The following is a 25,150-nucleotide window of genomic DNA, read 5'->3' on the forward strand; positions in this document are numbered from 1 at the left end:
AAATCGCACAGCTGGCTAGAGGTAGACTTCGGTCTTGTCGTCACCAAATTCTAACATCTGACCAGGCCTGACCTAAGTGAGCCGGGATGGCAAAGAGTGGGATCTCCGGCAAACAGATATTCTGTCACCCCCATGACAGATATTCTAAATCAGTGGTTCCACACTGGCTTAGGGGAGGGGCTGAGCTCTACGGTGGGAAAGAAGATCGCTGGCTGTCGCAGGAGCCCAGCTTACACCTCCCACTCAGCTAAATGAGAGCCCTTCGTTTAAGGAGACCCACCCGCCTTGGGAGGCAGTCATGAGACCCTTTCACGTTTCTCAAGCGTTTCTTCAACAGTCTTCCTAAGTGACCACCGGTGTCAGCCTCCAGAGCACTGCACCACGTACCTGGGGAGCACAACCTTTCTTCCACGTGGCTTATCAAAAGTTCCTTTCAAACACATGCTGCTTGGGGTCTTTGCTCCCGGAAAATCCAATAAATACTATCTGTGTTGTTGCCTTCCAACTCAAGCACCTGTCACAGCCTGGCCGGTGGTGCCGGCCTGATCTGCCTCTTTGCCCAGCTTGGCCCCGGGCCACTGCTCCCAACCACATAAACAAAGGCGAGTTGTACGAAGACACTTTCATTGACCGGGCTGCTCCCAGGTCAATACTGGGTGTTCTGGAAAATTCAGTGAAGTCAGCAGCCTCAGGGAGTGTGCCTAAGGCAGTAGGAGCTGCCCAATAAAGCCCTCTCGCTCCATGTCCTTCAATGGCTTAAGGCTGGAGCCACGTCCTCTCTGAGCCAGGGCTTCCTTATTTCTTCTCCCATCCTCCTCCTTCTTCATGTGATGCACCATTAAGTTAGTTCTTCTCTTTAGGACAATCCCTAGTTGGTCCATCTCTAAGCAGGGACTTGCGCCTTCAACTCCCCTGCTGTCGGGAGGGGGCGGTGATGGGGCTGTCATAGCATCAAACCCCCCGGTGCCACCAGCCAAGCGCCAGAGGAGGGTCGGCGGGCCGCCAGCCATACTGGTGGGCATTCACACCAAGTCCTGCTCTGTGCGCTGTACTGGCCCCTTCCCTGTGTGCCTACCAAGACCCGGCTCCTCATAGGACCTGACGAGATGGGCCGGGGGAACTGTCAAGATGGGGACTGGGTCCCAGCCACCTCGGAGCTGTTCACAAGACCAAGATAGAGTTTAACCGCCCACGGGCCTTTTGAGGAAACTCGGTGCTTAATGCCTGAGGCTGCCTGTAGACCTCAGCAGAGTTTTCTCGTCCCGGCCATGGCCATGCCCTCGGCGAGAGCGAGCCACACCGCTCAGCGGCAGGGCCAATGCCACAAGGGCCCATCTGGAGGCAGCCGAGTCCATTTGCAGAGGAGGGGCTGTCAGATCCCCATTCGTCTTCTCGCTGCCATTGCAGCATCCTGCATTAAAGTCTCGGCAGACTTCCAGCACAGTTTTGCTTTTAACTTTATTATGGTGGTTGGGCAACTTGGGACGTTTGACTTCCACTGACACATTTACGACCCTCTTGCCTTCAGCCCGTGGAGGAAATCCATCTCACAGACACAGGGTCCTCCGAAGGCTACGCCTCTTCAAAGGCAAAGACTCCATACTGTTGGATGGGAGGGGCAAGGCTCACTGGCCAAAGCCCTTGTCTTTGGGCTTCTTTCTCCTTGGCTTCGCACTGAGACAGTGACTCCAGAGTACAGGCCCTTGCAGTCGCTCTTGGGACACTTTGTTCCCTTCGGTCACCACCATGAGAGCCATTTTCTCCACAGGACCCACGAGCTTTCCCAGGGCTGCAGAAATGTTCCAAGGTCTGGAAGAAAATGTTGGCGACACAATGCCAAGAAAGAAAACTTTATTTGAAATTAAAATTAAACAGCTACAAAATTTAACATTTTGTTGGCTAGTCAACGGCAACTCAACTCGTGTGGCATTTTCACATGTGAGATCTATTTGTGTGAGGTGTGGGCATGTCGTACATAATGTGGGATGAGACCCTAAAAAGTCAGGAGACTGTATTAACCAGTGTCTACGGAGGAAACGGAGCTCAGGCCAAGTAGTCGAAGTGAGAGGGTGGATATGAGGAGGAGCTAGTTACAAGGGCCATAAAAGCTGCAAGGGAACCGGGAGAGGGTGAGGCAAACCAGAGTCACCATAGCTGGAAGCCACCACCAGCCCTAGGGCTGGAGGGTCCCAGCACTGGAACCACCTGACCGGACCTGGAACGGTGGGAGGCGCCGGTAACAGGGTGGGGCTGGAACCAAGAAGGAATCTCGACCATTTCCTGGGACAGCACCCGAAGCAAGGGAGGTGGGGAGAAATGCCCTGCCTTCTCCCTTCCTCTCCCGCCTCCAATCTCTCCCCCAGAGCCTTCTGCTTAGCTACGCCTAGCCGGACACCAAAGAACAAGAGCTCCCTGGACACTAGTTTGCAGCGTTCGTCCCCCTGTGGGGCAGAGAAGAATGGGCAAGGCAGGAGCGGGAGAGCAAACAGGCACACGGCCCTGGCCATTATTTCAGAGGGACACTGACGAGTAAAAATGGGTTTGCTTATAGTGACGAAGGTCATGGGGAGCCCTGGTGCTCATCACACACGGAGAGGGAAGGGACTGCGGATGTTAGCTGAGCACAGGCCGTCAGGGCTCAACCTACGGAAGACCTCCCTAGAGAATGTTCAGAGAGGGAGTGGGCTGCCCTCAGAGGCAGTGACAGATGGAGACTGGAGGGCCAGGCCGGATGATCCCACAGAGGGGCTCCCTGAGATCCTGACCCTGCACTCCTCCAACATGACGCTGAGAGCAGGACCGGGCAGGGCTGGCCAGGCTAGAATGCTGTCCGTGCCATGGCGAGAGGCTCCCGCTGGGACAGTGGTGGGTAACAGACAGCCCCAACAGCTCAGTGGCTCTCACAGCAACAGCCCCCAAGTTTGTGCCCACAGGGTGCTGGTTGGCTGCAATTGGGCCCATCTGGGCTGGGCTCAGCCGCATCTGGATGAATCGGCCTGAGCTCTAGGCTTCCCGCCGGGATCGGGTCTTCTCCTCCACAGGCCTTTATGCTGAGGCTCAAGCTGGGAGCCGACGGCTTCTTCCCGGCAGAGGGCAGGTACCAGGACGACTCCCACAAACACGCCGTGTCGCCCAGGGCCTCAGCTCAGAATCGCTCCCTTCCACCTCCGTGCTCACCCCGCTGGCCAAGGCAAGTCACGCGGTCAAGGCTGAAGTCAGGGGTGGAAGGTCTGCCCGTAGAAAAGTCCTATCGAGGGAAGGAAGGAAGGAAGAACTTCAGGACAATCTACCACAGGCAAGGAGACCCTTCTCACAATAACGTGGCAGGATTGCCAAGTGGTTAAAGACGTAAACCTGTTGTGGGTTTGAGTCCCAGCTCGGCTGCTTCTTGGCAAAATGGCCTTGGGCAAAGTGCCTGGGCCTCAGTCTCCACATCCAAGAAATGGAAACGTTGACCTTCCAGGGTGGTGGTGAGGGTGAGTTGAGAGGACAGACATAAAATTGCTGAGCTGGGTTCCTGGCCTCGAGTAAGAACCTAATAGACGCTGGCTGGTGCATTGTTAGGAAGAAACCTCTTGAAAATTGTGCCTTCTGGGGACAAGGCAGGCAGCAAGGTGAGGGGAGAAATATTTCAGGGAAATAATTTGAAAATCTCTGCATGGTAGGCTCATGAAAAAAGGAAATAGCTCAGTAACTGAGTCATCCCTGAGCTCTGGGAACAGAAAGCCTGCAGGCTGGCACTGTTCTCCACTGCAGAGTTGACAGCTTGTTGGAGGAGGGAGGCACGAGGTGGGGGTGGGGGGCGATTTCCTCTCCCGACTGCTTGCTCTGGCTCACCCACAGCCCCGTGCACACAGGGTCCAATGTCTGGAACGACCTCACTGGCTTGTAGGAATGCCGGGTCCCAGGAACTGCCACTGTGCAATTTGAGGAGTTAAATATATGTAGATGCTTTGTCTATACTTTTAAAGAAAGATCCAAATCCCTCCAAAAACGCATCATCCTACATCATTTGTTTATTCTTGTGCCTACCGCGATCAAGCCCTGAGCTGTCGGAAGGGAGAAAATAAATAATAGGAAAACCCAGGTGACCAGATCAGAAGTCGCACCAGTTGTGAGATGCCCCCAGTCGGGGGCCGAGACGGCAGGTGTGGGCGTGCGAGTCTCCCTGGGGCACAGTGGTTAGGGCACATCTATAGAGTCACGTTGCCCGAGTTCAAATCCCATCTCTTTGCTTCCCAGAGATGTGACTGAGAGTAAATAAGCCTGATGAGTCAGAATCCTCACCGGTGGACAGGGGTGATGATAACTCACAGGTTACCGCAAGATTTGCGTGAAATACCGTGGGTTTGAAGCACCTGCCGTGCTGTAGCCACAGGCACCGCCTTTCTTCGTGACTGCTCAACACGGTCGACGAACGCTCCATTAGCCGAGGTCAAGAGGTTTTTATTCCCACGTGGAAAACAGAGTTTGCTTTGAGGGGGGGCGGGGGGAGGGTGGGGGAGGCGTGTGGAACAGAACACCCGTCCACCGGCTCACGGCGTTGGAGGCTCGGCCTTTCATTTTGTTCGCGTGTCTGTCTTAGGTGGTGTTCCCGAAAGCAGACCCTGAGATGTGAATGCAGGTGGAAGTGATTTATTAGGGGGTGATTTTTCAGCGAATGTCTCCTCCTGGAAACACTGGGAGGAGAGTGGGGAAGTGGGACTACGCAGTGAGCTGGCAACCCTAAGCCCGAGGGCAAGTCTGGCTCCATCCCGCTGGGGACAGCGCGTGTTTCACTACAGAGTGTCTCCATCAGGGACAAAGCTGTCCTTGGTCAAGGTGGCCCCAAGAGGATGCCCTGCACTCGGGCAAAGTCGGCTTGGCAACCCGAGACCCGTCTTCAGGTGCCGGAGGTGCTGGGGCACGCAGACAGTGTAAGGGCACCGGAGGGGTTTGGGCAGAGCCCCAACAGCAGCTCGTACAACATCCAAAGGCGACTGGGTGCCAGGGACTGGCTCATGCGAGCAAACTCCCGACTGATGGCACCTCTCCAGGGAAAAATAGAACCAGCAGGCACCCTAGGCTCCTGTGTCCAAGGATCAGCCCGTGTTCTCCAGGGAGGAGAGGCTGCCACAGACAGACCACAAACAGACAGACCGCAGGGTGAGGGTGCGCTCAGCGGGAGGGCTGGCTGGACTTGGTAATGGCCGGGTCCCGGGGCTCCGGTGGTGATGAGGCAAGGAGGGGTGCCCGTGGGTCAGGACCCCACTTTGTTTTGACAGTGCTGGAAAGAAACTCTCCCGGACTTGCCTGAAGCAGTGGGGGCGGGGGGCGGGGGGGGAGGCAGGTAAGAAGCCTTCTGTACTTGGAAGTCAGAAGGACTCAGGTTCAAATCCCAACTCTTCATGCACCAGCTGTGCAACCTTGGGCAGAGCTCCTGGTCTCTCTGAGCTTCGTCACTTAAGACCAGGCTGAAATCACTGTCATCCCACTCCTTGTGGGGTGGTTTCAGACCCAGTGTCCCAGACCACCTCCTTACAGAGCCAAGAGATCACTACTCTATCCAAGGGGACTGCCACTTGGAAAGAATGAGTGACAATCATTACTGCCTGTGCCTTCCTCGGGGCTAGCTTCCCCTATTCTGAGGCTCATCTTCCCCTCCTTTTTGAGGAAAGGGGTTTGTCTCCAGCCACTCCTTACATGAGTCCTCCTGAAAGCCTATCTGTCACTCCCAGCCAGGCTGCTGTCCCCTCTCCTCAGCCAGCCGTTTCTCTCACTCCACTGCTAGCCAGCCCTCTGCCTTCATTCCCCGAAGTGTCACCACCAGGATGCTGCTGTGTGGCATGCAGTTTCACTCAAGGCTTGAGAGAACGGAAGGCGGATTATGACAGAACACACAACAGACGATTTTCAGCGCCATCCTGGGGATCCCAAGCTTGAATGCCCCTAGCCCTTCCCGCCCTCGGGAGCTCCTGCTGGCCCTTGGTCTCCCCAGGACTCCCCTCGTCCTCCTGCTGAACGCCTCCTTTGAGAGCCTCCCCAGGGCACTCTCAGCCTGCCACCTCGCTGGCTGTCCCAGGGCGGGTCTCAGGCCCTGAGACCCAGTCTTGTGGCCACGCGGCTCCCCGCTGTGCTGTCTTTACCCTGTCCTTCTGGTGCGGCCCCTGGGCCGCAGGCTTCTCAACCGTAAACAAACAAAAAGAGAAATCTCCTCCCAGTTTTCATTTCGTTTTTGTTTTTAAACAAAGATGCAACACAGCCCAAGAGCCAAGACGGGCTTTTTCCCAAGAAGTCTGGCTCAATGGCAGCCTGGTTTTAGCAAGAGCAATTCCTTCCTGCCCCCTGATGGTTGCTGCCACCCTCGTTTGCCTGCTTCGGTGGCCCCCTGTTCCCAAGTCCCCACTGCTCTCCCCACCCCCTCCCCCCCCTCGTCTTCCTCTAGCCTTTCCATTCCTCCAATCAAATCAAGTCTGGGCTGGAGCCCTCCTGCCTCTTTAAGGTGACTTGGCATTTCTCTGCGTGGCTCCATTTTGCTGGCTTTATGGTTTAACTGGCAGACTGACGTCTCATGTCCTTATTTCTGAATTCTTTCAGGCACATCTCTCTGGTGTCTCCCCCATTCACCCCTGCCCCCATGGGTGCCCGCTGTGATCAGCCCCCACACTCCCCATTTCCACCGCCCTCCTGTTTTCAGATGCAGCCCCTAGGCTTTGCCCCAACACCTGCAAGTCCTTGGGATACTTTGAGGTATTCTAAAACGTTTTTATTCCAATAAGAATGCATGCTCATTGCAGAATAAAAAGAAAATACAGATAAGCAGATCTAAAAATCAGTGTTAATCCTCCATGAGAAATAGCATCTGCTAGCATTTTGATAAATCTTCTCCCAATTCAGTTTCCATGAATACTCATGCGTCCCAGGATTCTCTTGGTTGCAGGTAACAGAAATTCAACTCGAACCCCTTGTCATGAGGTGAATTGTGTCTCTGCCCCACCAATTCAGTGCTGACGTTTGAGACCCCAGTAGCTGCGAACATGCCTATATTTGAAGACAGGGCCATTGAAAAGGTGATTCCAGTTAGGTAAGGTCACTGGAGTGGGCCCTGATCCAAGATGCCCGGTGTCCTTATAAGAAGAGCTTAGGACACGGAAGGGAGAGAGGAGAGAGGCCTCAGAGGAAACCAGCCCCGCTGCCCCCTTGGCCTCAAACTTCTGGCCTCTGGAGCTGTGAGGAAGTACGTTTCTGTCGTTTCAGCCGCTCAGCCTGTGGTGCGTTGCTGTGGAGGCCCCGGGGCAGACGAATGCCCCCCCGGAACTGGCTGTGGCCCAGAGGGGAAGTCGTTTGAAGGATCGTACAGCTGCAGGGAGAGCAGAGTGACTGGGGCTCGGGCAGCCCACACGGGACACCCGGAGTCAGGGGGACTCGCAAACCACCAGGAGCTCACCGTCCATGTGCCATCAATCACTTCCAGCCCTGCTTCTCCCTGGCTTTGTCCTCCCTCCTGGCAGGAAACAGCTTCCCCCCCAAGAGGGATGGGCCTTTTGTCTCACTGCTATTTTTGCAGAAGCCCAGTGGTGGGGCTCGGCTTAGGTCATCGTCCACTCCACAGCCAGTTACAGGGACACAACAGCTAATCTGTTGAGCAACGACTCTGCATCGGTCACAGTGCTCAACTCCCCGTTCATTCCACCCTTTATCGTGCTAAGCTTGTGGGGTTATTACTATTCTTACCACTTTCCAGACCAGGGCACTGAGTCCTGCAGCCGTCAGGGAACTGGCCAGGTCACTGCCATTGCTGGGTCTCGGGGGGGGGGGAGGTGGTCCCTGAAGACAGCCAGGAGGCTCCGTCGAAACCAAGCGGGTCTCTGCAGCCCCCCTTCTTGCCCAGTCCCCGGCTCTGGCCACACCCTTCAAGGGTTGTCCACCACACGGCCACCTGGCCCACCGACGGGTGCCTTCCAAGGTTCTGAAGAACAGCCGGTCCTGTTTTTCACTTGAAGGTCACAGAGGCCAGCCGGGTGGCACCCTAACCCTAGCCGCACACCATCCGCAGCTGGTCTGTCGTGTGCTGCAGCGTAGCTGGGGCCCGAGTCCCCCCTGGGCTCTCCAGGCAGGAGTCTGCAGGGGATGCGGTGGGCTGGTTTCGCTCCTCTCCTTTCTCTCCCTCTTTCTTCTACGGCTGCTGCAGACCAGGGCACGCGGTCAAAGGCAGCTGCCTGCTCCCATCAAGCCTGAGACACGGGCACTCCCAGGACCCTTCAGCACACACTGTCGGAAAGGACGCTACCCACAAGGCCACGCAGGCTTCCTTTGTTGGGCTGGCCGGGGCAAGGGGCATGGGTCTGGCCTTAGGAAACTGTCCAGTGACCCAGCATCTCAGGGATTAAATATGCTTTTAATGGAGGTCATCCCCCAGGATGCCATCGAGGGAAGATTGCTATGTTCACGTTTCCAGGTTTAGCCCAGGGGGGTTTGACAGCCGCTCAGGGTTGTACAGGAGAGCAGGACCACCTTCCCAGAACTTCGACGCCACATTCTGGTCCTACCAGTTGTAATCTGTCCCCACAGGAATCACTCCTGCCACGATGCAGAGGAGCCGGGCTGGGGCTGGAGTGAGGCAAGTGAGGCATTCGCCTTAGTGCAAAATTTACGAGGTGCCAAAAAACTCAGGAATCGAGAGAAATAATATTGTCATGCAATACTTAAAAAAAAAAATCACATCAGTAGAGTATGGCCTCAAGGCTGTGTGCCTGCTTTAATAAACACAGTTTTATTAGGATGCTCTGGACTTACCCATCCTGCAGTACTTTGCGGCTGTGATATTAGAGTCTGCCAAAGACGATGAACTTCCCTGAGACACCCCTGACTTTGATACTGTATTAGTCAGGATTGTGCAGGGAAACAGAACCAACAGGATGTATATACATGGAGAGAGAGAAGGAGAGAGACAGAGAGAGGAGAGAAGAGATTTTGTTTTAAGTAATCGGCTTGCACAATTGTGGAGGCTTGACAAGTCCAAAAGTCGCAAGGAAAGCTGGCGGACTGGAGGCCCAGGGGAGGGTTGCAGTTCAAGTCTAAAGGCGGTCTGCTAACAGAACACCCCTTTCTTCTGGGGAAGTCAGCCTTTTCTGGAAAGGCCTTCACCTGATTGGATGAGGCCCACCCACATTCTGAAGGGTAGTCTGCTTTACACAGAGTCTACTGATTTAAATGGTCATCTCATCTACACCTAGAATAATGTTTCATCAACTATCTGGGCACCATGGTCTAGCCAAATTGACACATAAAATTAACCATTACAAGTGCCTTCTATTATTATTCAATCCACGATTGCCACTTTACTTTCTCCGTGCATACATTCTTTTTCTCCAAAGCAAGGGAAGAAAAACCTCCATTTGCAGAGAAGTGACTGTTTTATTACCTCTTTGCATGTTCTGGCATTTTCTAGAATAGTACTTTGCGCAAAACAGCACACGTTTGTTATTTGATGAGTAGCTATTAATTTGGCTACTTTTGGGCCTCAATATAATTTTTTTCTTTTTTCTTTTTTTGTCAAAAATTTACAAGATCTTAGGAAGAAACTGGTTACTTTTCAAAATCCAAGAACAGCTTTGCGCAGTGGCAGTATCGTAGCCAATGAGGTTTATCCGAGGCGCGATTATTGCTAATTGAAAACTCAAAATCCAAGAACAAAATAGTCCAGGTACAAATCTCATAAAAATAATCCTTTCAAGTATATGTTCTCCTGTTCTTCCAAAGCATGACTTAAAATCAGTTTCCAGCTCTCCTTTGAAGAAACTCTGTCCATGAGGAATCAAAAGCCCAGGCAGTCTTTCTCTGTGGGATGCAGGAACTATTCCTCTTACGATTTCTTTCTCAAAATCTTAATCCCAATAATAATGAAAATGATTTATCAGATGAAGACATAAATTAATCCTGCCTGAACAACTTGATGTTATCATATTTCATTTCAAATTTAATTACTTGGGTATTTAATTACAAAACAGTTAATTACTTCATTGTAATTATGTGTCTCTTTAAAGTAGAAAGAGGCAAAAAAAATCCCTGATAAGGGCCACCCTGAGGCATGGCCATTTTCTGGTTTATCTCCAACACATATCAGCCCTGCTTCCTGATTTTCCTGTTGCTGTAGCTTCTCTGCCCCTTCCCTTGAATTTCTCACTTCCTATCAGTTCTTGGTCTCTTCTTATGCTTCTAGAACCAGCATCCAGTGCCATGTTCTGCTGCTCTAATGATTTCTACAAGCAGAGCTTCCAAAGCCTTGTTGTTGGACAAGATCACTTTATTTTTTTTTTAATTTTTTTTTAATGTTTATTTTTGAGACGGAGACAGAATGCTAGTGGGTTAGGGGCGGAGAGAGAGGGAGACAGAATCGGAAGCAGGCTCCAGGCTCCAAGCTGTCAGCACAGAGCCCGACGTGGGGCTTGAACCCACGAACCGTGAGATCGTGACCTGGGCCAAAGTCAGATGCTCAACCGACTGAGCTGCCCGGGCGCCCCGGACAAGATCACCTGCCTACTCACCAGCCTACTCACCTCAGAGCCAAGAGCTTGTGTGGTACTTGTGAGCCTCAGGATTTTAAGGGTCACCCTGCTCACCGGAACAGGGCAGACATCATCCGGTCACGGTGATTGCTGGCCCTCACTCTGCTGCCAGACTGTGGGGTTTGCAACTTCAGCCCTTTGGCATGAGGGGTTCTACGGAGAATGCCAACATGCCTGGCGTGGTGGGGTTGTCTGGGGGCTCAAGGAAGGGCTCTTTGCCTGTCGACCCGGAAGCGGTTTAACATTTTCACAACTGCTACTCCTTTACCAGTAGCTCTGGGCTCAGCCTTCTCGCTGGCCCTTGCGGGGCAGGGAGGATAAGAAGGTGCATGACACAGGCCAAGTGTCACACGTGTGCCAGGGACGGCGGGGAACTAGAGGACCATGCCCCACATCAAGGAAGCAGCCTGGTGATGATCGCAGCGGGCAATTTTTGTTTTTTTCAAGAGAAGCCCAGAGTCAGATTTTTATGAGAAAATTTCAGATTTTAAAATATTGGAAGCTGACTCAAGTTGTTTTTTTTTTTTTTTTCCAAATTCCTGGGGGTCAACTAAAAATAACGTAGGGCTGGGGTTGACTCATGGGAGGCCCCCTCTCCTGCTTGAAGTCACTGCCTCTCCATCCAAAATGGGGGTTCTGTTTTCCATCTTCCGTTTAAAAGTGAGCATGGACTTCTGGCTCTCACATATGATAGAGAAAGCTGGGGACACATCACTCCCCCCCTTACAAGAAGAACAGACTGAACGTTGTACAAGTTAACAACTTCTCTGGATCCCCCGGGACAGATGAAGCCACCAGCTAAATATCTAATCCCAAATCTGAAGAGAGCCGGTCACCTCCAAGGAACTTGCTTACTAGAACAGATGTCACCAGATGCCACACTAGTGAGTAAGAAAAGGACCTCCGATTTGCTAAAGACCAAGGGTGGGAACATGGAGCTCCTGGGAGCCACAGACACAGGGACTTTGCCCCACCTTCGGGCTTTCCCCCACTGACCCAGCAAGCACTCATAGGAAGGCGAGGAGCACAGCAAGAGTCCTGAGCTGCTGCGCGGAGGGCAAGCAGTCCTTCTTCCCGGTGGAACAGCATCAAGCCGATGTGGGAAGGATGGCCCGCTCTTCTGCCCTCAGAGCATCCTCTGCAGCTGGGAGGAGAACAGAAAAAGCCTCCACCTGAGGAAAAGGCGCAGGTGCATCCTGGACCCAGACTATGAAATGCCCCCTACGGCTGGGGGCGGTACGGAGCAAGAAGAAGGACTCACTCCTGCGGCACGGGGACACCATGCCTGCCCAAGACTGAGTGCGAATCACTCCACCCACATGCCATGACTAGGGCAGCAAATGTCAAGGTAACAAGTGGTAGCATCTATTGCTAGGAGAGGGGTGAGCGCCTGGAGAGACGTCTTCTCTGAGGGGCAATTGCAAAGGGCCTGAAGCAGAGGGTGGGGCAGATGTTGAGAGAAACCTCTGGAAACAATTCAAATGTCCAAGGGGGGATGGATAAACAAGCCATGGCACGTTGTACAACAGAACACTATACAGTGTGTAAAGGGCCGAGTTACTGGTACACTCGGTAACATGGACGCATCTCACAGGGGTTATGCTAGTTCCTACACACCGCGGGGCTCCATGTATATGACATTCCTGCAAACGCAAATCTCTAGGGGGGTGACAGAGCTGGTCTTTATTGTAACCGTGCTAGTGTTTCCACGAGCCTACTTTCCGCAAGACTTGCAGGATGGTGCACGACAGAGGGAGAGTTTTACCCCGTGTAAAAGATTCCTCAATAAAATAGATGGGAAAAAACGAGGAGCATAACATGATCAGATCAAGCGTCAACGCATTTCTTTGGACCATGTTGGTTTTCTCTTTTTTTTTAAGTTTTTACTTAAATTCCAGTTAGTTGATATACAGTGCTATATTAGTCTCAGGAGTACCATCTAGTGATGCGTCACCTCCTTCCAACACCACACTTGTGCTCATCACAAGTGCCCTCCTCAATCCCCATCACCTATTTCCCCCATCCCCCACCCGCCTCCCTTCTGGTAAGGATCCGGTGGTTCTCTAGAGTTAAGAGTCTGTTTCTTGGTTCTCCTCTCTCTCTCTCTTTGTTCCCCCATGCTCATTTGTTTCTTAAACTCCACACATGAGTGAAATCATATGTATTTGTCTTTCTCCGACCGACTGACTTCACTTAGCATAATTCTCTCCAGACCCATCTTTTGATTTCAGTAGCCATGCTGCCCTGAGAAAGGTAAAACAGTGGCAAAGGACAAGCACGTGCATTGGTCAGCCGGCCTGCGTTTAACTGTAAATGACAGGAACTCAACTCCATCCAGCTTAGATCCAAAGGGTAATTTGATGAGAGGACTCCATCTGTTTCAGACTGGCAGCCTGGGTGCCCGGGGTGATGGGCACCAGGGACTCGCTCCTGTCCCTCAACTCCTTCTCCCCTGGAGTACGTTCTCTCTCACGGCACGCTGACTTCGGAACGTGGCCGCCAGTAGCTCCCAGCCTCGTGTTTCACAGCCTTCCCAACAAGGAGGAGCTGCATCCCTGACTCTAATTCCAGTTCAAAAATCCCAGGAAGCACTCTGATTGGCTCTGCCGAGGCCAGCCGACAGTGGCCAAGGGAGAGACATCCTGGGATTGTTACCTTCCATTCCACATGGTTGGAGTGGGGAACAGATGCTTCCCCCAGAAGGTAGAATGCTAAGCAGACAAAATATTGTCTCTTGTGGCTCATCACCATCTTACGCACTACATTTTCTTTGTTCTCCAGAAGAGGTTGGAGTTCTCCTTCTCGCTCCCCTTCATTTCAGTTTTGTGGGCCTGTTCTGGACCGAGAGGCGGAGGAATGAAATGAGTTAGACACAGTCCTTGCCCTCAAAGACCCGCGGCCCAGGCTAAGGGGGAACCCAACAAATAACCAGCTCGTTAGAAAACCCAGCAAGGAGCACGACGGGAGGGGCCGCGTAACCGAGCCCGGGGCTGAGACCAGGTTTCCTATAAGAAGTGACTCCAGGGCAATTTGAAGGTTTTGAAAGGGGAAGGGCATTTCAAATAGAAGTGTACGTCCCGGTCCCAGGTGAGGTCAAAGGAGCTGCTCTCACAACCGCCGGATTGTGAATCCCTCAATGGGGCATGTCAGGTCTTTCATGATAAGGATGCAATGCTTGGCTTTTTAAATACGCACTTTATAGTTTTCAGAACACTTATAAATCCTTTCTCCCCCTCTTCAGCAGCCTTATCCAACAGTACCAAAAATCGGGAAAGAAGAACCAAGCAAAGAACTGAGAAAAGGCTGGATAGCTTTGCGGCAACAGAGCTCAGCCCCCCCCACCCCCACCCCCCCCCCCGTCACCGCAGCCCACATATGGGACTGGCCTGCAGGTAGGTTGATTGCTCCAAGGTTGGGGGTTTGTACGATGTGTGTGGTGGAAACAGAAAGCGGCCAGGACCCTCCCAGTCACTAAGGAAAACCTCACAGGACACAGACTGGGCAGGGAAAGTGGATGAGGAACTGTGGCAAAAAGGGGGAAGGGATCAAAGAATTAGAGTCCGAATGAAGTTCAGGGGGCAGAACACGGGGAATAAGGGCGCAAAGGGTTGGAAGGGTGAAGTGTGAAGCCTGAGATTAAAAGATTTCTTTTCTCAATGTTTATTTATTTTGAAAGAGAGAGAGCAGGGAAGGGCAGAGAGAGAAGGAGAAAGAGAACCCCAGGCAGGCTCTGAGCTGTGAGCACGGAGCCCAACGTGGGGCTTGAACTCATGAACCGTGAGACCACGACCTGAGCCCAAACCAAGAGTCAGCCACATAACCGACTGAGCCACCCAGGAGCCCCATGAGATTGAACGATTTGTGAGGTTGTGTAATTCCAGGAGGTGGTGAGCTCCACGGTATGCAGCCATCCATGGTTTGCCAGAAGGGGAGGTGACGAAGTGGTTATTGGAAGAGGTCAAAGATGGACATCAAAGCTGAAGCCATGAAGTTTATGGAAGGGCTTGGAGTGGAGAAGAAAAACAAGTGGCAGGTGCCCAAGTGTTTAGGGAAAGAGAGGGAGTGTGATCAGAAGGTTGTGGAAGGTGGCCACCGGGAGAGGAGGGGGAGGTAGGGACCAATGACAGGAATGTCAAGAAGGGCATTTGCATGGGAATGGGAGAACAGTGTCCGGGAGCAGCCTGAGAGGCAGTGGAAGACAGGCTTTGCTCCCCCGGGCAGCAGGCCAGACAGAAGAGCAGGGGACCAAATAAATGAGCAGCGCACGCTCAGGAAGTACACGGCACAGCCTTGGCCAGGGCTGAAGGAGCCGGCTCGGAGAACGTTGACGCAACACCAGATTCTGCCTGAATATGCAGATTAGCTCAGCGTCCGTCAAGGTGCAGCCTTGTGCGGCTTTCCACAGATGAGATGGTGTCAGATGATGATCATCTTCTCAATTTAAGACTCACACGCTCATTCTAGTATGTTATGAATATGTATATGACCAGCTTGTCATCCTAGAGAATTCACAAATAACTGTGCTTAGCGTAAGAGTTCGGTTTAAAATCGAGTCAATTTAAAGAAAGCTGTCAATGGGGAGCCTGGGTGGCTCCGTCGGCTAAGCATCTGACTCTTGACTTCAGCTCAGGTCATGATCTCACAGTCTGTGAGTTCGAGCCCTGCATAGGGCTCTGTGCTAACATCGCAGAGCCTGCTTGGGATTCTCTCTCTCTCTGCCCCTCCCCTGCTTGTGCATGCCCTCTCTCCTCTCTCTCTCTCTCTCTCTCTCAAATAAACATTAAAAACATGAAAGAAAGATATCAACTAAATAATAAAAACAGATGGCACGCAGGTCAGGGGCAAAATGTGAAGGCAGCGTGCAAAGGCCCCAAATGTGGGAAACCCTGGATTTGCCTCATTTATTCTGCACAACTGTGTATCAGGAAAGCCCTAGTGCTAACCACTGGGACACACCATACAACTCACACTTGGAAAAGCAGTCCCAGGTCTCTGTGCCGTGGAGGGTTGCCACAGTTGCACACAGGTTCAGAGCCTGGAACGGAGCAGAGAGAATCCTGGGCATGCTGAGGGAAGCCTCTTTCCCAAGTGACCCATCGTGTGTTTTTTATACTGGGACGTTTTGGAGGTCATTTTAGCCTGATTTCAGCCCAGTTTCTTCTAGAATATGTAAAAAGGAAAAATCACCCTCTCTGTATCAGACACCTCACGCGCTGCCTCATTCTCTCAAGGGGCCACCACCATGCCCAGCCTCTGCCGTGAGGGCTTCCGGGAGGCAACTAAGTTCTACCCACCTGAGGCCTCCGCGTGGGTCTCTGGTTGCTCCCATGACTTCAAGACTCAGAGGACCTATCATGCTGGATATTTCCTGGGATCTGGCTTCCCCAGTGGCTCCCGAAGGACTCGGGCGATATAACCCGGAAGCGCAGGGAACTTAACTCCCTGTGTAGAGAACTTGACCAGTGACGTTCTCTCCATTCCACCATAACGGACTCTTTCAAGGCCTGGGATTTCCGAAAAATCTGTTCAGAGACATCCCGCACAGCAAGATGACCAGCCTCTCGAAGTAGGGCTGGGACTGTACCTTCGGATAAAGCATTAGCGTTTAAGCCTGCCTCACGCCATCTATTCAAGGGAGTCCAGGCTATCCGGAACCAGATGGGGATTCTTCCTCCCCGCCCCCCCTTCCCGTAACCATTTAAAAAGTCAATTTCAAAAGTATGGTGGCCTACTCTCCTCACCTCCAAAGATTGCCCAGAGGAACAGAGGGTTCACTGGCAGAGGCTGGGAGGCGGACAGCCTACTTGGGTGAAGGGGCTCGTAGCAGCCACTATGCTTCTGCACATGCTCGGCAGAAGGTGCCCACCTGCTAGACGGCCCAGAGCCACGAAATGGGCTCGGAGCTGGCAGCTGAACACAAGGAGCTGAGGGGAGCACAGCGGCCGTGAAGGCCACGCAGGCTTGCCCCCGTGGGGTTCCGGCTTGCCCCTGCTCGCTAGGCTGAGGGCTGGCTGGAGGCCCCCGAGATCTTCCCATCTGGTGGGGGATGGGAAGCACCTCTCCCAGTGAGAACTTTGAACTGGACTGTGATTGAATTCTTGGATTAGACTAACATTTTTATTGGATTAGGCTGGCCTTTGCTGGAGGGGACTGAATTCAGTCTTCCTGCTGCCAAGTGGGAATGAGACCTCATTAAAGAAAGTACATGCAATTATTATTATTTTTTAAGTGCATTTGTACTCTCCCAGGCCCCACTTTAATTTGGCCAGGAGCCCTGTCCTTGAGTGTGAGGCCCTAAGGAGAGTCAACCAGACTCCGGCACTTGGACAAACAGGGTTTATGTCTGTGGCTAGAATAACAAGGCCTGGGGTAAATTACCAAGATGTGGTGTGATGGCTGAACCTCGTCTACACGTGAAGCCAGCTGTGTGCTCCTGACCACAGAGGTCTTGGAAAGGAATGAAACATCAGCACTTCGACTTCATTTTTGAATTTTCTTTTAACGTTTATTTATTTTTGAGAGAGAGAGAGACAGAGTGCGAGTAGGGGAGGGGCAGAGGGAGAGGGAGACGCAGAATATAAAGCAGGCTCCAGGCTCTGAGCTGTCAGCACAGAGACCCACACGGGGCTCGAACTCACAAACCGCAAGATCACGGCCTGAGCCGAAGTCGGACGCTTAACCGACTGAGCCACCCAGGTGCCCCTCGACTACGTTTTTAATATGCTTTATTGTGTATAGCCTTTGTGAACACAGTTCCAATATCAGTTTGCTGGTTGTCATATAAGAGGGGAGTGTGTGTGTGTGTGTGTGTGTGGGTGTGTGGGTGTGTGGGTATGTGCGTGTCTGTGTGTATAGTGTGATGGCTAAGAGCTCAGGCTCGATGACCATCAGATCTGGATTGAGACCCAGTGTTACCCTCAGTAGAGGTGAAGATCTACTCATCAGCAGCGTAAGCTTAGGAACTGTTAACCCATCTAAGGCATGGCTTTCTCATCCAGAAAGTGGCGGTGATCACATCAACCTCGCCAGACCGCTGTGAAAAGCCAAACCGCAGCCATCGTGCACTGCCTTCGCCATTCCCGCCCCCCAGGTTCTCTGCCACTGGCCAAGCGGCTTGGCCCATGGAAGGCCCTGGCAAAAGCAGCGAGCTCCAAGGAAGAGGCCCGGGGACTCTCCTCACTTGGGCGTCCTGTCTCCGTCTACAGCGGGACCCATTGGCACCTCAGTTCTCAGTGAGGCCCGGTTCCCTTCTTTAACCTTTTTGGGCCTCAGTGCTAACAGCTGCCGCTGGGGCTCCTCTGGGGGGCCGCTGTTAGCAGGTTTCAGGGCTCCATTTACCCTGTCCCGGGGATCTGCGATGGGCCCCCTCATCAAGTCTTGCCAAAGGAGACCACCAGGGAGGATTCTTTTTCTCACCTAACCTGGGGTGATACTCTCCCGGATTATTATGATCCACTCCTGGCTGACTGTTTCTGAAACACGTTTTAAAAATCGAAATGATTTGTCTTAGAGGGATATTATGTCTCCGTGTCATTGTGAACCCGATACGTTGGTCGTCACCTTTCTAACACACATTAAAATAAATACATGACTTTAAAAAAGAAACGTGCTTGCTGTGTCCCACCTAAAATCACCTTGGGTACCCCCGTGCTCTGTCGAGCCCCTTTGCACAGGACTGAGTCGCTGTGGAGTGAAGCTCTCTGCTCAGAACACATGCTTTCTTTCCCAATGCCGTCCTTAAAATTAGGAACCACGCTGCCACATGGCAGCAGCTGCGGATGGGGCACAGGCACGCCGTGCAGGAACGTCTTCCTTCTTAGACCGTCTATACTTTTCTCATGAAACAGGACTTATTATCCCGTTGCTAATAAAGAATGGGTGCCCCCTGTCGTGACAGCTCTTTTCACGAGAAACATCTTCTCTCCCCTGCAGAAAGGGCAAGGGGTTCATTTCGAAAAAGAAATTATCTGCAATCACCCCCAGTGCAAACAGAAAGTCTTTCTGAAGTCCATCTGCAAATTGCAAGTACTGTAAAAATAAATTTGGTGGAATCTTGCTGGGATTTTCATATCAAGAGGCTGAATACTTAAGACAGAACAGATCACTCGTTGTTAAACACATAGAATAGGCCCCGAGAGTGGGGTTCAACCTCGTAAGCACCCTTCCTCCTTCGTCTTTTCCACCTCTGCCCACCACGCCTTCCGGCCCCCCCACCCCCGCACACTCACACACACGCGCGCACACACGCACACTCGCACCCCCACACCCCGCGCCCCACCCGCGGCTCCCAGCAGCAGGGCCTGGATGGCGGTCTATCTCCCTGCCGTCTGGCATCGGGGAGCTTGCTGCTTTCTGTACAAATTGCCTCCGGAACAAAGCAAGCTGGCCTGTGAGAGGGTTTCACCACATCTGCAGGAACAGTGCTGCCCGGGATCAAGCGAGGCTGACGACAAAACTTATTTTTAAAAATTCTTTTTGCTGTTTCAGTCACTGCGGATGAGGAGCTGAACTGAGATGTGTAGACGGGCGCCCCGTTGGGTGCCCTGTACCTTCAGCTTGGTTATGGGAACGCGAGGGGGAGAAAGTGACTTTAAGAAAAGAAACACACTTTGGTCACTGAGAGGGCTTTTTTTTTTTTTTTTTTTTTTTTCCCCCGGGAGGCAAGCCTGTCTCGTGTCCAAACGCCAGGCCGTCCTGTTCTCTGCAGAGGTGAAGACAGCCACGTGGCTGTGAGAAATCAACAGAGACACAGGGAACTCTTCTAAGCCCCGTGTCAGTCGGGCTCCCCCGGCCCTGCCGCATGGAGGCAAGAGGCCTGCGGATCCCCACATCCACAGTGAGGAGCCGGGTCCCCTGTCCTCCACGGGTGTCTGTGCGTTCTCAGCATTTACTACCGGACCCTCCCCCCTCCCCCTCCCCCCTCCCCAGACCCCCCAGGCTCTGGGATCCGGGGTGGTGGTCCATTCACCCCTAGACAGCCCACATGCACAGGCTCAGCCCTTTCACTGATTTCCAGGAAACAATCCGCTCTAACAGGTCCAGCTTTCCACCCACATAAGGCCCTCAGTGTACAAGCCCCTCCCTTCCCAGCAGCATAAGGCAGAGGGGAATTTTGCACAAAGGCCTCGACTATTTATTTCAGTGGGGAACCTTTAATCCATCCATGCCGCTACTCCAAAAGACACTGACTTTTCACACACATAACTTCCTCATATGTAAGAGAAATCCCTGGTTATGTAGAAGGTGAAAAGTAAGATTTCTTTTTTAAAACACCATTTATTTCAATGACTAAAGCAGCCAAAACCATTCTGGAAGTTTCCTGTGCACTGAGTTTCTCCAACAAAGCACAATGCCGAAGGACCGTCTCTGTGAGGGCAAAACGTAGCAAAAAAACAAAAATAAGGCAGCACACCGATGCGATGGACTGAATGAGACCCCCCAGATTTATACGTGGAAACCCAAATGGGAGGGTATTTGGAGCTACTGGGAGCTAATTAGGTCGTGAGGGGGGCGTCCCCAGGACGGGGCAAGGGTCCTTACAAGAGGGGGGAGAAGCTTGCCCGTTGTGTCTCCATCATGTGGGGACACACTGAGAAGGTGGCCGCTGACAGCCTGGGAAGCGGGCCCTCACGGAGAACCAGACGGGCCAGCACCTTGATCCCGGACTTCTCATTTCTGGAACCGTGAGAAACGTTGTTGCTCGTGCCCCTGATCTACCATAACTTATTAGAGCCGCCTAATCGGCTAAGGCAAACAGCGACCAAAACCGATGCTACAGCCGGCTCTTTTGAGTGCACAAGAGAGACGTGAAGTTGAAAAAAATCTCACCGGCCAGCTTTTGCACTTACCTCTCAAGTTTGCCGAGAAAAGCCAAGGGGGCTGGGGACAGAAATGGGAAGGGCAGCTTCCTCACACTGGCCAACACTCACCATGGGCCAGGCCCGGGGCTCGGCATCGTTTGAAAATTTAATCCTACATGTACCAAAGATTTCTTAACATATTAACCTACATATGTTTTAAAAAGCCAAACAGTACTCAAAGGGTAGTGAGAAAAACAGCCTTTCCCTTCCCGTGCCTCCTACCCCCACATCCAACTCTTTGGCAAATAGAGTTTTTTATTTACCTCCATGTGTCTGAGCAAAAGGCTTACACTGTGGTGTTGATCTTTCCATTTTAGACATAATCTCCTGCCTTCCTGCTATGGGTGATGAGGGCGTTAGCACACATACCTTATCCACTTTCCCACCACATCCTCCCCATGTAATCATATCACATTGTTTGTTAAGTAAATATTCCATGAATATATTATTTTTACTGAGAACACATTGGTCAAGCTGCTCCAGAAAAGTATTACATTTCCTTTCATATATGACTTCTTGTTTTCCCTGGACTTAAGAACTGGCCTTTTTTCCATTCGCACAATTTCAGGTCACCACCAATTCTCCCCACAAACTCTCCAGAACAGATGTAAGATCCTCCTCCGCGTATTCCAACATGTCGGTTCCACCTGTATTTTGGAGATGTCCTCCCTGGAGCCGTCCTTCCTCCTGTTCCAGTCTGGGCTGGTGGCTCCCCGTCCTTGCTTCCCAGTGGTGATCCTAGGGCCCCACTCATGGAGCCTTGAATTCCCTCTGCCTTTCTTCTGTGTCGCATCCATTTTTCAGATCCTGTGCCTTCCTTTCCCTTTGTTAATTCCCTTTCGTGGTGTATTTGTACGATCATTCAGAGACTGCCCTTGGTTGTCTGACCGGGTACGAACCTCCTTCTGACGTACTGTCAGGTCAGGACTAGCCTGATGCTACGTCACAGTGTCTGGCCATTCACCTTCCTTCACCTCACCAGGTAGGCATTCTGTCATCTCACATCATCACAAGAAGAAGAAGAAGGGTGAGTACAGTACAGTAAGATATTTTGAGAGAGAGACCGAGAGAGACCACATCCACGTAACTTTTATTACAATAGATTGTTGTAATTGTTCTATTTTATTAGTTTTGTTGTTAATCTCTTACTGTGCCTACTTTATAAATTACGCCTTATCATAGGGATGCATGTGTAGGAAGAAAACACAGCACGTATGGGGTTTGGCACTAGTCACAATTTCGGGCATCCACTGGGGGTCTTGGAATGTATCCCCCGTGGATAGGGGGGACTACCATATAGAGTTCTAGACCAGAAATATGCTTTCTTCAGCATTTTGAAAGTCTTGTTGCCCTGTCTTCTAGATTCCAACGTTGCCGAGAAAGTTGATGCTCCTCTGACCCCTAGCCCTGTGCAAGTGACCCCTAATCTGTTCTTCTTGCCCCTTCTGTCCCAGAGCACTTTTTAAGAATCTGCTCTTAACTCCTGAAATATTTAAATTTCATGCAAATGTGCTTTAGGTGGGTCCTTCTCCCCTTCTAAAAAAATCCAGTGTGCTGGGCCCTTATTCTGGGCCTGTTTGGTGTGAAAAATCATATTCTTTAGTTTTGGGATATTTCAAAATATTGTTTCCTCTGATCACTTTCCTTCCATTTGTTGTTGTTGCTGTTGTTCTCCATAGAATACCTTTTGTTTTCTATCGGATGTCTTATGTTACCTAGTGCTCTTCATCACACTTTCTGAGAGATGATCTTGGCTTTAGCCCCGTCCTCTTAATTTCATCTTATTTGTTGTGTACTGTTTTCCAATCCCCCTACTGTCTTCTCAACATTCTCGCCTCATGGGTGCCATGACTTCTCTCCCCTCAAGGGTGGGGCATGACCTCTGTTTACTCCATTCTTTTTCTTCTCATCTATTTTGATGTCTGCTTTCCATGTTGAGGGGTTTTCCTGTGATCTTTGCCTCCCTTTATGCTAGGACAGTGGCCTCAAAGGTTGGCTGGAAACTCTTCAAGTGGGAAAGGGCTGGCCAGCCGTGGCTTCACTAAGGACCATCAGGCAGCAGCCCTGCTGTTCGTTTAGAAGCTTCTCTCAAATTCAACATTTTTGTCTTTTCTCTGGTTCCTGGCTGGAGAATGGGTGCCGGCAACCAGCACTCTGGGAACCTAGTTGGGAAAGAGGACCGAAGCAGGGGTAAGATCACGATTTCACTTCCTCTCATTTCCGTGCAGCCCTCACCTCCTCCCCAGCCGCGCCTGGCATCTCCAAACCTGGAGCTGCCCTGGGTCTCTTTCTCCAGAGGGAAAACTCCAGGCGCTCTGCTGGGATGGGGAAGGGCAGGGACTTGACTGCCCTTCAGACAGACTTATGGGTTCTCTTCCTCAGCCTTTCCACTTACCCTGACTTTCAGAGATACCTGGCCCTTGGATTCCCGAGTTTTTCTAGGTGTCTGCGGCACGAACAGGCATGTTGCTTGTTGGCAACCCCATGTGCAAGCTTTTAACCGCAGAGAAAGCTGAGCACTAATTAGGGTTTCCTCCTCTTAGTCCTGTTGGGTTATGTTCTCTTTATTGTTCGAATACGAGTCCTGGGACGTGGTCTCCGTGCATTCTCTCTCAGATCCCGTCCTCACCATCCTGTGAGGTAAGTACTATTATCAACCCCACTCGAAGAGGGGAATGCAGCCTTCGAGGGAGTAGGTATCCATTCGGGCACAGAGCGGTGGCGTGGACTCAGGCCTTCCAACCCCAGAGCCCTTGCCCTCAGCCACCATATTGGGCAGCCAGAAGCAGAAGGTGGGGCACAAGGTGTGAGAGCAGGGTGACCCCGTTACCGGGACCCAGCTCCTTCCAATCACCGTATGACAGGCCAGTAAGCCGAGAGGCAAGATGCTGAGACAAGGAAAGCGACTTTGGCCAGAAAGCCGGCAAGCCCAGGAGATGGCAGACTGTTGTCCCAGTGATCCGTCTCCCCGAGCATCAGGCTGCACTTCCTTTATGTTAGGGCAGGGGGACAGGGGTGGAGTCAAAAGTGACTGACATCTGTAGACAACCCAGGAAGGCGGTGTAAACTCTCTGTCCTTGGTCAGTTGAGCTCTGTGTACAGGAATCTGGTCATATCATCCTGTAAATCATGCCATGGCATAGTCATTTCTGTCCGTACTTCCTTCTGTCCTCGGGTGAGGTGGGTTTCGGGGGAAAGGTGATTTCTGCAAATCTTAGCTGTAGCGTGCCTACGTGCAGGGCTAAGCAGGAGTTTCTAAGCCACAGGTGACAGCAGCAAGAGAAATGGGGGCAATATGGAGTCAGACACGCTAAGTTTCTCCCTATCACCATCCCCGAAACTCCTCTGAATGTCTGCCATGGGCTTAAGTCTTCCACGGAGGCTAGTGGTGAAAATCTGTTACACAGGAGCTTTCGCCTCCGGGGGAGAGCTGCGGCTGGTGAAGGCAGCGAACTTTGTGTCCAGAACGGGTACTTCACAAGGTGTCTGGGTTTAAAAACGATTTGGAAAAGGAAGTGTTCTGAGATCAGTGTTTTTCAAACATTCTTATAATCAAATACCATTATAATCATCTGAGAGGCTTGAAAAATCCTCGGGGTCCCCCCTCCCCCAAGCAATGAAATCGGAATCTCTGGATGTGGGACTCAGGACTATAGTGCGTGAAGCTCTCCAGGGATGCCCGTGTGCAGCCAGTTTAGAACCAGTGCTGTAGACCAGCGCTTTGCAAACTGTCAAGTGCCCCTGAATCACTGGGGATCTTGTTAAAAAGCAGATTCTGCATCACGAGGTCTATCCAGCTCCCACGTGACGCTGCTGGCCCTGGGACCACGTTGCATGTATTGGGGACGTTGATGACACGGAGCAGGTACAACAGTAGGAAAAACTAGCCTGGGAGGCAGCACCTAAAGTTGGCGTTAAAGTGTGAATTTCAACCTCATGGTTAACTTCTTTTCCACAATGACTATAAAAATGTATGCACTGCAGAAAGGGATGTGAATTCCGTAACAGTTCTAAACCATGTAAGGAGAATATTAATTAGCAAAGGCTTTCATGCGTCTAGAAAGTATAGATGTTACTGAAGATGTCATAAAGGAGGGGGGCGGTTTACATGTCCTGTTAGGTTTATGACCCAAACAGCCAGTTGAGCATCCAGGTCTCCCGGATCTCAGAACACCCCGGGGCCACCACACCTCTCCGGTGGTGGCTTCGCATCGGCGCAACTGCTCCAGCAGCTTTCCTGCGGAGTCTCCTTCAAGAGCAACACAAAAATCCCTCCCCTTGAATGAAAAAGAATAACCTTCTCTCTCCCTTGAAAGCACCTACCTGAATGCTCCAAACACAGATGTTCCCAAAGACAGTAGTAGTTTCTTAGAGGAATTTCAATACGTTAAATATTCCTACTTTCTTAGACCATGACAAGACAGACATCTAGGTTTACAAAATAATTATGTTTCTGTGCATTTGTATAGGATGATTAAAGAATTCCAAAGGTACCCCAAGGGGTCCAAGCATTCAGGGAATTTCTGCAGTGCTAAAGTGACCTTTAGTACCTCCTTCCTCCCACCCCCACCTGGCCTCTCATATTGTCTCTGCTTTTCTCCACCGGCAGACGTGGGGATCACATATCAAAGAGAAAGAATAGTTCAAGAGGAAATCTGTACTGTCCTTATTTTATAAATTGGGTTTAATAATTCATCTAAAAGAGAATTTTTAGCAACAAGGTTTGCATATAAAAAGGGAACA

The 25,150-nt window shown here is 51.5% G+C and overlaps 1 pseudogene; it reads left to right on the top strand.

Moving 5' to 3' along the window:
* The first annotated feature begins 9,589 nt into the window (after positions 1 to 9,589).
* On the top strand, positions 9,590 to 9,775 carry LOC122230918 (annotated as a pseudogene).
* The last annotated feature ends 15,375 nt before the right edge of the window (positions 9,776 to 25,150 follow it).

Source organism: Panthera tigris, chromosome C2, assembly GCF_018350195.1.
Source record: "Panthera tigris isolate Pti1 chromosome C2, P.tigris_Pti1_mat1.1, whole genome shotgun sequence".
In the NCBI taxonomy this organism is placed as follows: Eukaryota; Metazoa; Chordata; class Mammalia; order Carnivora; family Felidae; genus Panthera; species Panthera tigris.